General features: G+C 39.4%; 1 protein-coding gene across 2 annotated transcripts in view; it reads left to right on the top strand.

Annotated features, from left to right (window-relative positions):
- The window catches only part of COL8A1 (collagen type VIII alpha 1 chain), a 90,307-nt gene that overhangs the window by 51,787 nt on the left and 23,894 nt on the right, over positions 1 to 14,626 (top strand). Inside the window, exon 3 of one of the 2 annotated variants that reach the window (XM_069868089.1) lies at positions 6,905 to 7,020. The exons of the other annotated variant lie outside the window; for it this stretch is intronic. The gene's annotated coding sequence lies outside the window, so the exon portion shown is untranslated. The remainder of the gene's footprint in view (positions 1 to 6,904; positions 7,021 to 14,626) is intronic. 2 annotated transcript variants of the gene reach the window in all.

The raw sequence follows: 14,626 nt of genomic DNA, 5'->3' as shown, positions 1-14,626 counted from the left end.
ACTTGAAATGAAAATTTTTGCCTTTTCTTTATGATGTGAGATTCTGTAATGCTAACAGATAAGCTGTTTGGCAATTTCATCTCCTTCAATCTTTTTCTATTTGCCAAAGATGACACATGTAGTGTTACGTATTCAGCTATGGAGGTAACAGCAATGGAGGGTAGAAATTTCTGTTGTTTGTTCATTTGTTTCTGCACATGCAGAGTATGCAGGTGACAGTTAAGATTGCTGTCTGCTCTGATATTTCATCATGATTATAGTGTTTAGAACAATTCTTTCAAATATATTATCCAGATGTTAGCATAGTTCTTATGACTATCACACAGCTTTTTAAGGTAAATTGCATAAAAGTATGTGGTGTGGTTCAGGGAGTTTAGCTAAATAAATAAACAAAGCAGCAAGAACTTGCTGGTTCCAATCAGGGTAAGGAACACTACCTATACCTGTGGTGAATAGAGCACGGTGGCCACTGCACACTAAATAAGCAAATTGTGTGCTCTGACTTTTTATTAGATTATATAAAAATTCTACATTTCACTTCATTTTTCCTTCTAACATGAGGCTAAGCTGATAAAAATTCCAGTATGGATAAAGATTGGTTTGTTGAGATTGGCAGCAGTAAGGAACAGAAAAGTTTACTTTTCTAATTTTATTTTTTTTAAGAGGCATACATAAATAACCTGACTAAAATTACACCATGCCCTTTATACCTACAGTCTCCTTTTACAGGTACCTCTCCCAGAAATAACTAGTCTTGGCTGGCACTAGAAAATCCTTGTATGTATTAGTTAGATTCAGGAAAAATTTCAAGACAGAAATTCAGTAGTCTTAGTAGAGCTTAGATTTCATCATAAATTTGAAATTCTGTCCAAGTTCACGGTGTAGAAACATACCGCAGAGAAACATGCAGCGATACATAATTCTGTCCTGAAGGCCTGGCAAAATTTCTGTCTGGACCAATAATACCTCCCTATAATCTTCTTGGCACTTGAAAGCCTACTCTTTAATTGCAGTTCAGCATGCTCCTACAAACCTTTTCTGGGGACGTGGTTTTGTAGGAATTGCTTTGGCTGAAAAGCCTGAGAAGCTTATCATGGTTATAAGCCTCTACTAACAAGAAACACATCTTGTGATAGATCCAGTATCACTAAAGAAGTGGCCTGCCATTACTCAGTGTCTATGTTTACCTCAAGGCAAGTATCTAACATGTTGCCTAGCAAACAAAAACTAAATCACTGAATTTTTGTGGACAAAACAAGTGCAACAACTCTATTCGCAAGCAAGTTGCAATCACACCCCAGTGACCTCCGATAACCTAATCATAAAGCATCAAGTTCCTGGCATTCCATGAAGAATACGAAATAAGTTTTCTACCTATAGAAAAAGTCCGAAGGACTGTGTAAATTAAGAAGGCAGAAAAATTCCTCAGGCATGATGAGGCAAATTAAAAATGGAGAAAAGGGAGAACTTGCTTTTATTGGCTTAAGGAAACACCTTTACAGCTAGATATTCAAAGCATTGTGCTGGTTCCTAATTATTTAGTCGTATATTTCTCTGAATAAAGTCCACGGGAATTCTCTGGTTAAGACCACCCACTTAGTTGTTAAATTTTCATCCTTAATCTTTCATGTTGATTTTCTATGAATAGTCTGTTCACTTCCCATGTTTGAATTCTCCTACTGAGCATGAAAATGTGGCACAAAATCAGCTCAACCCAGCATGGTATGTACAGCTACTTTTGTTGTTGAATGAGGAAATGGGGAGCACTACTAACTGGACCCCTCCTAGTAGCTGGGAAGAATAAACAAGAAGCATTAATTAGAGATGATACTTAGCTGTCTAATTCACTCTCATAATGAGAAACACAGCTCAACTCCAATCCTATGGAGTAATTGTACAGAGTTTACAGCACACATACAGTTAAACTGAAGTTATAATTGGGGAAATACATGTCTTCACATGTATGCTTAAATCCCTCTTCACTTAAGTACTTTAGAATCATAGAATCATTAAGGTTGCAAAAGACACCTAAGATCATCAAGTCCAACTGTGAACTGGGGCCTGTCAGGCTAAAGTATCTGTCAGGTCCGTGTTGAAGCAGCCACTGTGCAGCTGGGAAGAACTCTCAGAGGTCCCTGCCTGCCTCCATATGGTACCAAAAGGAGCACATCCTTTCTCAAGGCTTGAACATGGTGATGAGCTCATATAAGATGCTTACCACTCTGCTGACTTGAGCTTTCCATTGGGTACTAGGTCAAGAAGAGGGAATGAAAAAAGTGAATACTTAGGTCTTAGGAAAAATAATACTTGGTTCGCCCAGCAGTGACCCAAATTACGCACAGTACTACTTGATCATGTCAGATGGAGTGATTAACGTTTCTTCATAAGTATAATAGTGAGTGGTAACCTACTGTGATGGTACTAAATGTGACCAATCCTAATTCCTGTCCTCTAAAAAGGAAGCAAGGTAAAAGGAAGCACTGTAAAAGTACAGTACCTGTGAAAGTTTATCAGAATGATTCTTTCCAAAGAGAGAATATACAAGAATTTTTAGCAATGCAAAAGTCTGATAAAGCTAATGGGAGTACTATCTGAATTATTCTGAATTTACTATGCTGGAAAAAAGAAAAAAGGCAAGAGGGTGTCATGACTTCCCTTCCTTCTGTTTCTGTTGTCAGTTGCTGGTAGAAACTTGGCATGCCATTTCCAAAGCAACCATGACAAACTTGATTATTTATTTTTTTTGTGAAGGGATATTAAAATGCTTTTACCTCAGTGTTGCTTGAAGTTTTGGTTATGATTCAAGCATCTCAAAATATCGAGAGTAATTGCAACATTGTGTGCTGCCAGCATTTGAAGTACAAAACTTTGTGTTTTTCTCACACTTTGTTTGAAAAAAGAACATTTTGCACCTCAAAAGATAGTTGTGGTTTTGGATCACAAAGCACTAAAGGTTTTGATCTGTTCTCATTCCTACCCCTTGTGTCTCATTTTTCTTATGGCTTTAAATAAAATACTAATGTGACTCATCTGTCATAAGTAGTTTTCATATCCTCTAACCTCGGTTTTCGTGTCTGACTAGAGGAAAGCTGTAGTCAAGTAAAAGTATTTGTGTTTTGTGTAAGGAAGAATGGGAATCATAGGTACATTAAGCAAAAAAAAGTGTCAGGAGAAAATAGTGCATTATAAATTAAAGCAATTTATATATTGTAATCAAATGTAATAAGTACTTTAATAATGAATAAAACATGCTATTTCAATTTACTATTTCTTAGCTTTAAATATCACAGCTATCATGTTTGGAACATTGGAAAAGGAAATAATAAACGGGAAAAAAAATGTAGAATTTGTAGACTGGCTTGTCCAAAATTAGTCCCAAATTTGATACTGAAACATTTACAAGGACACTAATTGTGGTTGGAAAGCTGGTATTTGAAATTGCAAATGTCAGTTCCAGGATGTCAGAGTTTTCTAGGACAGTTTAGGAAATCTTGTGTAACGTGCTACTTTCAAAAGATGTAATTACGTGTACACATTCCTGTGATTTTTCTCCAGACCAGTCTTCTATTCCACAGTAGTTCTCTCTTTTGAAAATTTTAATAATTGACTAGAAAATATCACAAACAATAAGTACAAGAGCGGTTTTGCTACAGAGGCATTTGCAGCAGCTCAATAGATTCCTCTTTTCTCCCACAAACTCCAGACTGAAATATTTTACTAAGCAGATTCAGTTCAATACCAACCTCATTCCACAAGTCATTTGCATTGGGGCTGAATATTGAATCAGCAGGACTTAAGTATGTGCCTAAAATAGAAGTCATGTTTATGTGACTACTTAAATTAACGAGGGGTTGTGCTATTTCTGTGTTAAGAGAGAGAATACAGTGATTTTCTGCCTTTATGCTTTTGCCTTTCTGCACTTGAATTGCAAACACAAAATATTGTTTTCCATACCCAGTTAATACCTGCAGGCAACAGAGTGGGAGGGTATATGCCACCTTACTGTATTTGAAGATTTAGTATGCAGTAAATAAATTCTCCCCTCTCCTTTCAGCTACAGCTTTGCACCAAGTAATTTTTTTAAAGCAGAGCTATGAAATTAAATTCTAAGCATCACGAAATCTAATGTCTAAATTTCCTCTTAGGAATGGTTTCTCTCCTTTTCCACTCTCTTTCATATTCCCTCCCTCTCCTGCTTCTCCAGGAAGGCTTCTTTGGACTTATTTTCTCCATAACAGGAAACATTGCCTTGTGCTCCTTCATGTTCCCCAGCATTATGGTTTTAGACTTGGAATTTCTCCAAATAGTCCTAGAATACATATTAGAATCTCTGTGATTGAATAACACGGGGGAGACGGGCTGTATCAGCAGGAAATCTTCTATGAGATTATTTTTTCAGGTTTAAAACAAAATTGCACTATTATACATCTTCAGTTCTGAGAGTAGTTATGTGGAGGAATGCACTTGAAGTGATTGGTCTCAGGACATGAAGAGAAGGGGGATAATAATAATAATAACAACAATAATAATAATAGATGAGTTTTTTAAGAGAGTAACATCTCAAAGTCGCCAGGAGTTTCTCTCAGAATCATAGAATCATAGAATCACCAGGTTGGAAAAGACCCACCAGATCATCGAGTCCAACCATTCCTATCAAACACTAAACCATGCCCCTCAGCACCTCGTCCACCCATCCCTTAAACACCTCCAGGGAAGGTAACTCAACCACCTCCCTGGGCAGCTTGTTCCAGTGCCCAATGACCCTTTCCGTGAAAAATTTTCTCCTTGAGTGATTTATTGGAACAAGAATTTGGCTTTTTGTTGGTAGCAAACCCAAACTCTCAGCACTGGCCAAGGGCTTCCTTGAAGCAGACAAGGCAAGAGGTGGTGTTGTGGAGTGGGGAAAGGCTGTGAGGGACCGTGTCAGTAATGTTTTGGGGTCTTTCTAAGGACTAAGAGGACTGTGTAAGGGGATGGCAGTTTTTCTGCTCCTAGAGTTGTCTCTCCTCCTTGAGACCATCTTTTTTCCTTCCTTCCTCTCCATGCCAGAGGCAGAGACCTTCACTTCATTTCCACTATCTCCACCATCACCATCTACACATTTTTCTTTAGCTTCCTGATTGTCAAAGAGGGGCCAGTCCTGGGGAACAGGAACTAGGACAGAAGCAGGGCAGAAAGCCAGACAAATCCTTCTGCTGCTTGAGGTAGAAGGGGCAGATGTGATTGCTGCTGCTGCTGTACTGGGCTCCTCTGGTATGTGCTGGCACTCATTTACCTTCTCTCTAATCCCACAAAGGCAGTAACAACAGCATGGATGGTACAGACAGGAGGTAGAAATGAGCTGTGTGGCTGAAATGCCTAATCTCTCCTCAGCCACAGGCAAAGTAGCTTGCCATCCATTTCAGTCTGGCAGCTCTCCATTTTGCTATTCAAAGCTACTTCTGACTTTGTGACTTCCCTTCAGTCACATAAGAAGCTGAGCCAAAGCCCCAAACCCAAACACCTGCAATCTGCAGAGAGGTTTATATTGAGAGCTGCACCGTGGAGCCAAGGGCCATCTCTACAAGTGATGAATGGCATTAGATATTTTTCTGAATTATTGACTCATTGTTTGAAGGAGAACGCCTGTGTGACAGGGTAAACAACAAAATGCTGTTCGTAAAACTAGGAAGCAAATGGCAATGAGGTTGTGGAGAATGCATTGGCAATTTCTGTTCTCCAGGCTTTAGAATCCTCTCATAAAAGTGCCAAATGCACATTTCTTTGTACAGCTCAGATGAATTGCATGAAACCAATTGCAAATAACCCACAGTGTTTGTGCATAATCTCCTATCATTTGCCCAGGTGGCAGCACATCTGCTAAACTGCATCACAAACTGCGCAGGGGTCCGTTTGCGAGAGATGGTGGGAGTCAAGAGAAAATCACCACAGATCATCTACCAAAGCAAGGGCAGATCAGAGGCCGGTGCTAGATCTGATATTGCCAGGAAACTGAGCTGGCAATCATTACAGAGATTATTTTTTTAAATAAATTTGACACCAGAGGCTAGAAAGCTTTGTCATCACTAATCTAATCCCTAATATAAATCAAAGGGTCTGGAAAGCAGACAGTTACTTTCTACGATGGCTCTGGGTTTCATGAGGAAGGCACCCACCTGGCTACCACCATGCCTCTATGCTGGAGCTGGAGAGCCATCTGGAGCCACGTGAAATGGAGAAACATATTCCAGCCAGCAACCAGAAGCTCAAGGGCTGTTTGACAGCAATGTACTCTGGAGGTCGCTGGGATGATGTTTTGAGATCTTCTTTCTGGCAGAAAGGACCCTCAGCACTTTTTATGGCAGTTCCAAGCACATTATATCAATCCGAGCCTCTTGGGAACTAATGACTTCATGTTGCACATTACATTAAAGGTTTTGTATGTACATTCTTGTGGGGGCAACACACATGGAGAAAGATGAGATAAAGTAAAAGTTTCTCAGCTGTCCTTCAAACCGATAATTTTAAACCTAGTAATCTGAAAAAGCTACTCAGTGTCTCTGCAGAAGGGTGGGAACAAGGCTCAAGGCACTTTTCTTGAAATCCAAACCCATATTTCGATTTACAGCATAATTGTTACAGGATTGCCAACAAAAATACCAAATATTAGGATTTTTAGTCCATATTCAAACTGCTACAGGAGTTTTCACAAGCATTGAGTAACTAAAAAGGCTACCTAAAGTGAATGAGTTGCCAGATTTTCATAGGTCTGAACAGTAGACCTTGAATAAGATGCCTGCATATGGAGTTAAAAGAATATGTTAAACGACTAAGTTTGAAAATCTTGGCCAATATTCCTTAATATGTCTGGACAAAAAGGGATAGTGTGCTCATACATTTCTTATAAGCTTTCTTCTTCCCCTAGGGACCAACTTAAAATCAACAAAATAACAACGGGCCTAACACAATCAGGAAATCTAGGTCTCTTAAAGTGAAAAGCAAACAACCAGTCCTTCTTCTGCCCTTTCCTGAAATCTAAATGTAAGTATATCCAGCTTTGAAATATTAGATGATTAATCCATAATGCCAATAACTAAGTGCAAAGTTTTAAAACAAAAGTTGTCTGAAAATTATCACCTACACAGGATTTGATGTTATTGAAGTGTTTTCTATACAGCAAAGCTTTTGAACTCTGAGTAGAAAAATACATGGTACATATATGATCATCTCAGTAGCGTTTTTTCCCTAGATAATTAAAGAAACCTACCCTTTCAGTAATTCTCCATTGCTTGAAAGGAGAGAACATGTAATTTAGACATTTCATTTTTGTTTAAAGAATCATGTTTTAAATGTATTTTTATGGTCAAGAAAGAGCAAGGACAGGTTTTGTTTTAAAAAAGGCAACAAATATGTCCTGGGAATAGAGTGAACCGTGCTGTTGATGTGCTTGTGATACCCAAAATGCATATGTACATGTGTCTGCTTCCATATGTAAGCACATGTGAAAATAAACAGCAGTAACATTGATTGGGAAATCCATGTTTAATACAATGTTTAGTTTAGCTCAATAATGGGAATAATATGTTAAATGTCATTCTGAGCCTTAATGGAAAAGTTTCTGACAACTAGACATTAGCTCATAGTATCCACAGTCATCTTATGCCTATGACTATTGTTTGTTATCAAGTGTGACTTTTGGAAGAAAAAATGCATTATTGCTTAACAAGCTGCAATGCAGTAGTGTCCTGCACTCTGTTTTGGTTTCTAGATAGCTAATTAAAAGAATCCACATGTTAAGAATAAATTAATAAATTCCTCAGACTTTCTGAACATCTTTTGAGGAGGATGAGCACCACATTCGATTGCATTTCTCTCTTGAGGAGAAATCCTACAGAATTTATCTGAAACAAAACCAGCAAGAGTCACATAAACACGACTCTACAAACATACGGCTCTAGAGTGTCAACCCTGGCAGGGACTCTGCCCTGTGAACCCACTGAACTTCTCCAGGCACCAGGGTGGACTGGAGCAGTGCCAGGGTATTAGGATGTCTGGCAGTGTCTGCTGCCGGAGCTGTCCCTGGTAACCGCTTCACCCGGCATCGGCTGCTGGGACCTGCCCTACGTCTGGTGCTATAGAAGTCTAAGAAGAAAAGAAAAAGGAACAATTGCAAACAAACAAACAAAAAAGAAATCGTATAGCCCAAGGGCTCCAGCCCACAAAATATAGCACTTTTCAGCCAGCGTTTACATTCTCCCAGAGCATTCATAAGAAAGCTTTAGAGCCTCATCCACCTGGCAATAAAACGTCCGTCAAGGAATGGCAGTGGACTTTGATAACTTGGCTGCAAAGTTTCTATTGCAGTTGATGAAAAGACTGTTAAAACCCACAACTTTTTAAATTAGTCATTTCTTCAGACCTTTTGGTAAGGATCTCACGGTGTTATGTAGCAATACAGATCATTTTAACTAAAGTAGCATGTGTTCCGTATTTTAGAATCCTTTACCTACAGCAAGTGAAACTAATATGATCTATTAAATATATTTACTAGATGGAAAAAAAACAACAGTTAAGCTAATGTTTAAAAATTAGCGTCTGCTACTTTTCATGCATGGTAAAATGGCTTTGAGGAAGATAAACACTGCCCTCAACAATTCACTTATATCAAGACACAGAGAATTAAGCGGGGGAAAAGCTTTTAAAAGTGGTTGAAAGTTCTGGGAAATGTTATTATTTCCTTTTTCTTTAATCTGTTCCAGTGAATAGAGAAGAACTTCAACAAAACATTCAGATCTGGATAGAAATATCCCTCAAATTAAAAGGAAACAAAGCCCTTTATCTGTAGCAAGAATACAGAAAATTTTCAGACTTAAGCATCAACTGGCAAATAGAATTGAAAGGCATTTGGGTTCAATAGAAGTCCTGAGCTGCTACCAAAATCAACAGTCTAATTGTCTCAGCTGAAACTGAGGCTTAGCTTTTGGGTTTCCTGTAACTAAACCTTGCCACAAACAGCTCTGCTAAGTTTTTTCCTCTTAAAATAAAATACAGCAAAATTAATATAAGCACAAGAGACAATGAAGATGAATATGTAGCTCCCAATCTAAGGCAGGGAGCAGATGTTAGAGAAAACTCTTGAAGATATCGAAATGGTACTTGTCAGTTCTAAATGGCTGATCTGTCAGTTCTTTAAAAATAAACAATCAAACATCTGAAAGTAATTACTAGACTAAGGGATTTAAGTTTATTTTATTTAAGCAATAAGGTATTTTAAAAATGTACTCAGAATGTCTAGCTTGCTTCAGATTGCCTTGGTTTTCTACACAGTGTCATGGTAGACACTACCCACCCACCTGTGGTATTTTAATAATATTTTTAAGTTGAAAAACAACAATTGAAATGAAGAAAGCGAAACTATTCAGAAAGGTTACCAGAATGCACAGCTTAACTTCAGACATTTTCTAATCTGATCAAGAAGCAGAATGAAAAAAAATGTTCTGTGCTGAATTCAGTGGCATTGTATCAGGTGACCAAGTTATACGCAATTTTATGTTGCTTAACTGAGGTCATATATCAAAATCAAAAGAAAACCCCAAAGACTGAAAGTAGTGTTTCAGTTTATATGGTCTGATATTCTTTCTGACTATCCTTTTTCCTGTTGAACTACCTTTTATGCCTCTCAGTGTAAAAACGAATTCTCTGTCCTCAGTTTCCCCATTTTCTCGTGCTTTATGTTGCTCCATTCAATCCTTGCTTAGCTGATAATAAGGATGAGTTTACCAGTCTGCCTTTTCCCTGTCTGACTTGGGGTGTTAGAAGTGCTGGATGATTTTTAGTAGAACTTAAACTCCGAATTACTCACGTGTTTATGGAAATGTTACCTTTTATTTCCAGGATTATTGATTTTAAACAGGAGTCAGTTGCTGGACTCATTTAGTCACTCATGAAAAACTATCTTCATATTCCTCTCAGTAGCTCTGGATGGGAGGAAATTAAAGGAGAATTACAAAAGAAAAATCTTTTCCAAACATAGCAGTGTTATTCAACAGCTTAGAAATTTACTTCTCTTTTCCTGTTGGTGAATGTGGTTTCTTTAACTAATCCAGGCATTATTGTGAGTAAACCCAATGGTTGCATTTTTCTGTGCTTTGAAGAAGAGGGGTTTGTTTAGGTCTTTAGTAGCCATAATTGACACGTAAAGCTCTGGTACAGAAGAACAGAGAAAAAGACCAAGATGAACTTGCCTCCACAAATCATTATAATTGGGGATATTCCACAGATACCTCCTCCTTGCTGTTAGTAACCATGATGGCAAGTTTATGATCCCAGGCTGTGTAAAGCTGACCTGAAGGTCTTACTGCTCATTGAATTCTCTGCTTCTCTAATCCCCTGCTCCCCCAACAGCCTCACATGTGCACACATGTACACACTTACTTTTGGTCTTTGGTGACAAGTTCATTGATAGTACTTTGGTGATACGTGGTGACGACCCCTTTGCAAAGTGAGGAGAAGCATTTAACTCAAGGTTGCTCAGGCTGAAAAGAGACTTTAAGTCAGCAGGCAGCAGATTCTTATACTGATAATAGGATGTTCATGGAACACTAGAGTGATGTGCCTGTCTGATTTGGGAAACAGTTGTACCAAACAGTAAGTCTTTTCCTGTGTTTTGCATTAAACATAAATCCTCCTGTTTATGTGCTGAAGCATAAAATTTATTAATGGATAGCTCATTAACAGCAACACATCACATATAACTCCAGCTGGAGGCCAGTCACTAGTCGTGTCCCCCAGGACTCAGTGCTGGGTCCAGTCCTGTTCAGTGTCTTTGTCAGTGACCTGGATGAAGGCATTGAACGCACCCTTAGCAAGTTTGCAGACGACACTAAGCTGAGTGGATGTGTCGATCTGCGGGAGGGCAGGGAGGCTCTGCAAAGGGATCTGAACAGGCTGGACTGCTGGGCTGAGACCAATGGCATGAGGTTTAACAAGGCCAAATGCTGGGTCCCAAACTTGGGCACAACAACCCTGTGCAGTGCTACAGACTAGGAGAAGTCTGTCTAGAAAGCTGCCTGGAGGAGAAGGACCCAGAGGTGTTGGTTGACAGCGACTGAACATGAGCCAGCAGTGTGCCCAGGTGGCCAAGAAGGCCAATGGCATCTTGGCTTGTATCAGAAACGGTGTGACCAGCAGGTCCAGGGAGGTTATTCTCCCTCTGTACTCAGCACTGGTGAGACCGCTCCTCAAATCCTGTGTTCAGTTCTGGGCCCCTCACCACAAGAAGGATGTTGAGGCTCTGGAGCAAGTCCAGAGAAGAGCAACAAAGCTGGTGAAGGGGCTGGAGAACAAGTCTTATGAGGAGCGGCTGAGGGAACTGGGGTTGTTTAGCCTTGAGAAGAGGAGGCTGAGGGGAGACCTTATTGCTCTGTACAACTACCTGAAAGGAGGTTGTAGAGAGGAGGGTGCTGGCCTTTTCTCCCAAGTGACAGGGGACAGGACGAGGGGGAATGGCTTCAAGCTGCACCAGGGGAGGTTCAGACTGGACATCAGAAATAAACTTTTCATGGAAAGGGTCATTGGGCACTGGAACAGGCTGTCCAGGGAGGTGGTTGAGTCACCATCCCTAGAGGTATTTAAAAGATGGGTGGATGAGGTGCTGAGGGGCATGGTTTAGTGATTGATAGGAATGGTTGGACTCAATGATCCAAGAGGTCTTTTCCAACCTGGTGATTCTATTATTCTATGATTCTATATAGAGCATATAGTTTTAGTCATTACTTTGGAAATGTCTTCCATACATTTTCCATAGTTTTCATGTTCACAGAAAAGTAGGACTAAGTGAACAGTCTTCTTTCAAAAGCCTCATTGACGTAATTCATCGATATAGAGATTCTTTGTGAACTCATTGAGTTTCTTTAGGAAACACTAATGTATTTTCTATGCAGGAGTTTCCTAGACTCTGAAGAGTCCAGATATGGAACTCTATTAATATCTTTGTCTTGTAAAATTCAGGGAGTGCTACCACAGAATGAAATTAAATTTGAAATACAATCAGAACAGTTACTCAGCTGGTAATGATAGTTCAGCTAAAATATTTGTTATACAATTCAACCTTGTATTTAGTTTCAAAGAAGTTCAATGTAGTTGGGTTTATTTAAGTAACAGGTTAAGGATGTCCTTTTTAAATTGCAAGAGTTATGCAAATACTGTCAGATATTACAATTCATAGTAGTCTTGCATAGGAGCAATTTCACAGAATCACAGAATGGTTGAGGTTGGAAGGTAGCTCTGGAGGTCACCTGGTCCAACCATCCTGTTCAGAAAGGGACACCTAGACCGGTTGCCCAGGACCGTGTCCAAATGGCTTTTGAATTATCTCCAAGGACTGAGACTCTACAACCTCGCTGGACAACCTGTGCCAGTGCTTAGTCACCCTCAGTTTTCTACTTACTCTCACAATTTCTGCTTTATACATATGAAATTTCCCTTCTGCTTGTTCACTGAGGCAGTCTAGCTCATGATTTACAAGGGGTGGATGAACATTGCAGCATGATGCTGAAATCAGGGATAGTCTAGTTGAGAAGCTGATGTGGTAGTTTGATGAATGCTTTTTTGGACCATTTCTTCTGTAGTCACCCATGTATTCCTGATCTATATGGGAGATGGTGTAAACGGGGTCAGCTATGCAGCAGCACGGCGTTGGTGGGAATGTGAGCCATGCCAGCTGATGGCAAAGCTAAAGCTGTCTGCAGAATAGTCGCTTTGTGTGCAGACAGCATATTTCATGCTACTTTGCTTGCATTACAGCTAATTTTTAAACAATCCGCAACATGGAGACTTAGTATTTTGAACCTGCAAAAGGTCTGGAATGTGCTCAGGTCCCCTTCCTGTGTAGTGTTTGTGAAGCTGTCCCTCTACATGACAAAGTGGAAAGACAAAGAAAAAGCAGCAGCAGGAGCCTGTGCTGACAGAGTAAATAGAAATTTGAGTTTAGCAGACAAAGTTCACAGTTTGCAGTGAAAGGTCATAAGGATTTCAGGCATTTTTGGTATTTTGTCTCTGCTGTCTGCACAGTATCAAGCAAATAAAGAAACCCTGATAGACAACTTCCAATTCTGTATATTTGGCATCTCTCCTCAGCCTGAAGGAACACGGGAAGCTTTCTGTTTGGCATTCTACCATTATTTGAGGACATGGCATCCTAACAAAGCTTTAACACTTACTCAGCCCCTACTTGCCTGGTATTTTTTCATGTGACATTTGATAAGCTAAAAGGCTTACCCAGCTTCAGTTAAGCCAAATGGCCTGCAGTTTTCTTGCTCAAAATGCAATATCAAAATTAACGTGATGAGGAAGAGTCCTAAAATGTTAACTTTTAACAGGTTATGTTCCTCTTTTCCCAACCAATGCACAGTTACATTAAAATATCAAATTCTTTCATGAAAGATCTCCTACAATCAGTAGTTGAACCAAAAGAGACTTAGAGGAGTCTGATTTTTTTATTATTACTTTTATTATATTTTTTGCCTGCAGTGAGTTCATTCCCTCCTCTGGATATTATTATAACATCTCCTTTAGAAAAGGTTTAGCTCTGGCCTATGAAACACTGACAGTGAAATTTTTTATTTCCTGGACTCAACTAAATTTAAACCAAGTGGAGACTGATTTTCCTAGAGGAAATCAGAAATCCAAAGAAGAATTGTATTACCTATGTACCTAAAAATTGAGTGCAATCACTGCTTTTTGTGAAATCGCTACTTCCAATATTCAGGCCTGTAGTGCTGGAGCAGCAAATGAGAAAAAAACCTTTAGTATTAATCTTGTCTTTGGGTGCGACTCTCCTGGCCTTGGAACATTCAGAGATATATTAGGAGTGTGAATGGGATTAAATAGTAAAATTAGGACAGTAGGTGTACCAGATATTGGCTGATGTTTTTGCAAGAGATGTTTTTTTCATCATCCAAGTGAGCTTTTTCATTGTGTTCCTAGCTTTGCAACCCCCGGTGTACCTCAGCGTAAGCATACATTAGGAGTTTGTTGTGCATACTGCAAGTGCCAAATACTCAAGTTCATATTGTGCCTATAGGTGTAGAGAGGTGCCTGGTGGGGTTTTCCCTGTAACTCCAGTTGGCATACCTGACAGTGTCATGAGGGATCTATTTCCAGTCTCAGGTGCTTGGACACTTAGTACGCCTTGTCCTTAAAGCTCAGGCAGAATAGCCGTACCAGCTGCTTTGCAACATATTCCTTCATACCCTGCTTGGAACAGATATTTTTGCATCTTGAAATACAAAACATATTTTGTTGTTGGGTCCCTTCAATAAATTTTCTTTACTATACCTGAAACCTGACATCCAATCTACCTGACTTAAAAGTATAGTAGTTAGCTGCACGGGTATTCATGGTTTCTGAAAAGCTGATGACAGAAGGTCTCTCCAGATGACCCTCCTTTGACTTCCTTCTCCTTTTAAATTCCTCTCTCCCCTCTCTTTTTACCTAGATATGGATTATTTTGCTCTGAGTTAGTAGTGTTCGATGATGCAGGATAGATGCCTAAAACTTACGTTGCCTCCTCCTACCATGGTCAAGTGTGGAATATGAACACCATTTCACATGCAATTAAACCTAGCTGGGAATGAATATGATCCCT

Source organism: Phaenicophaeus curvirostris, chromosome 1 (assembly GCF_032191515.1).
Source record: "Phaenicophaeus curvirostris isolate KB17595 chromosome 1, BPBGC_Pcur_1.0, whole genome shotgun sequence".
In the NCBI taxonomy this organism is placed as follows: Eukaryota; Metazoa; Chordata; class Aves; order Cuculiformes; family Cuculidae; genus Phaenicophaeus; species Phaenicophaeus curvirostris.
The sequence above is the reverse complement of the archived record's forward strand: the minus strand, read 5'-3'. Positions and strand labels throughout refer to the sequence as shown.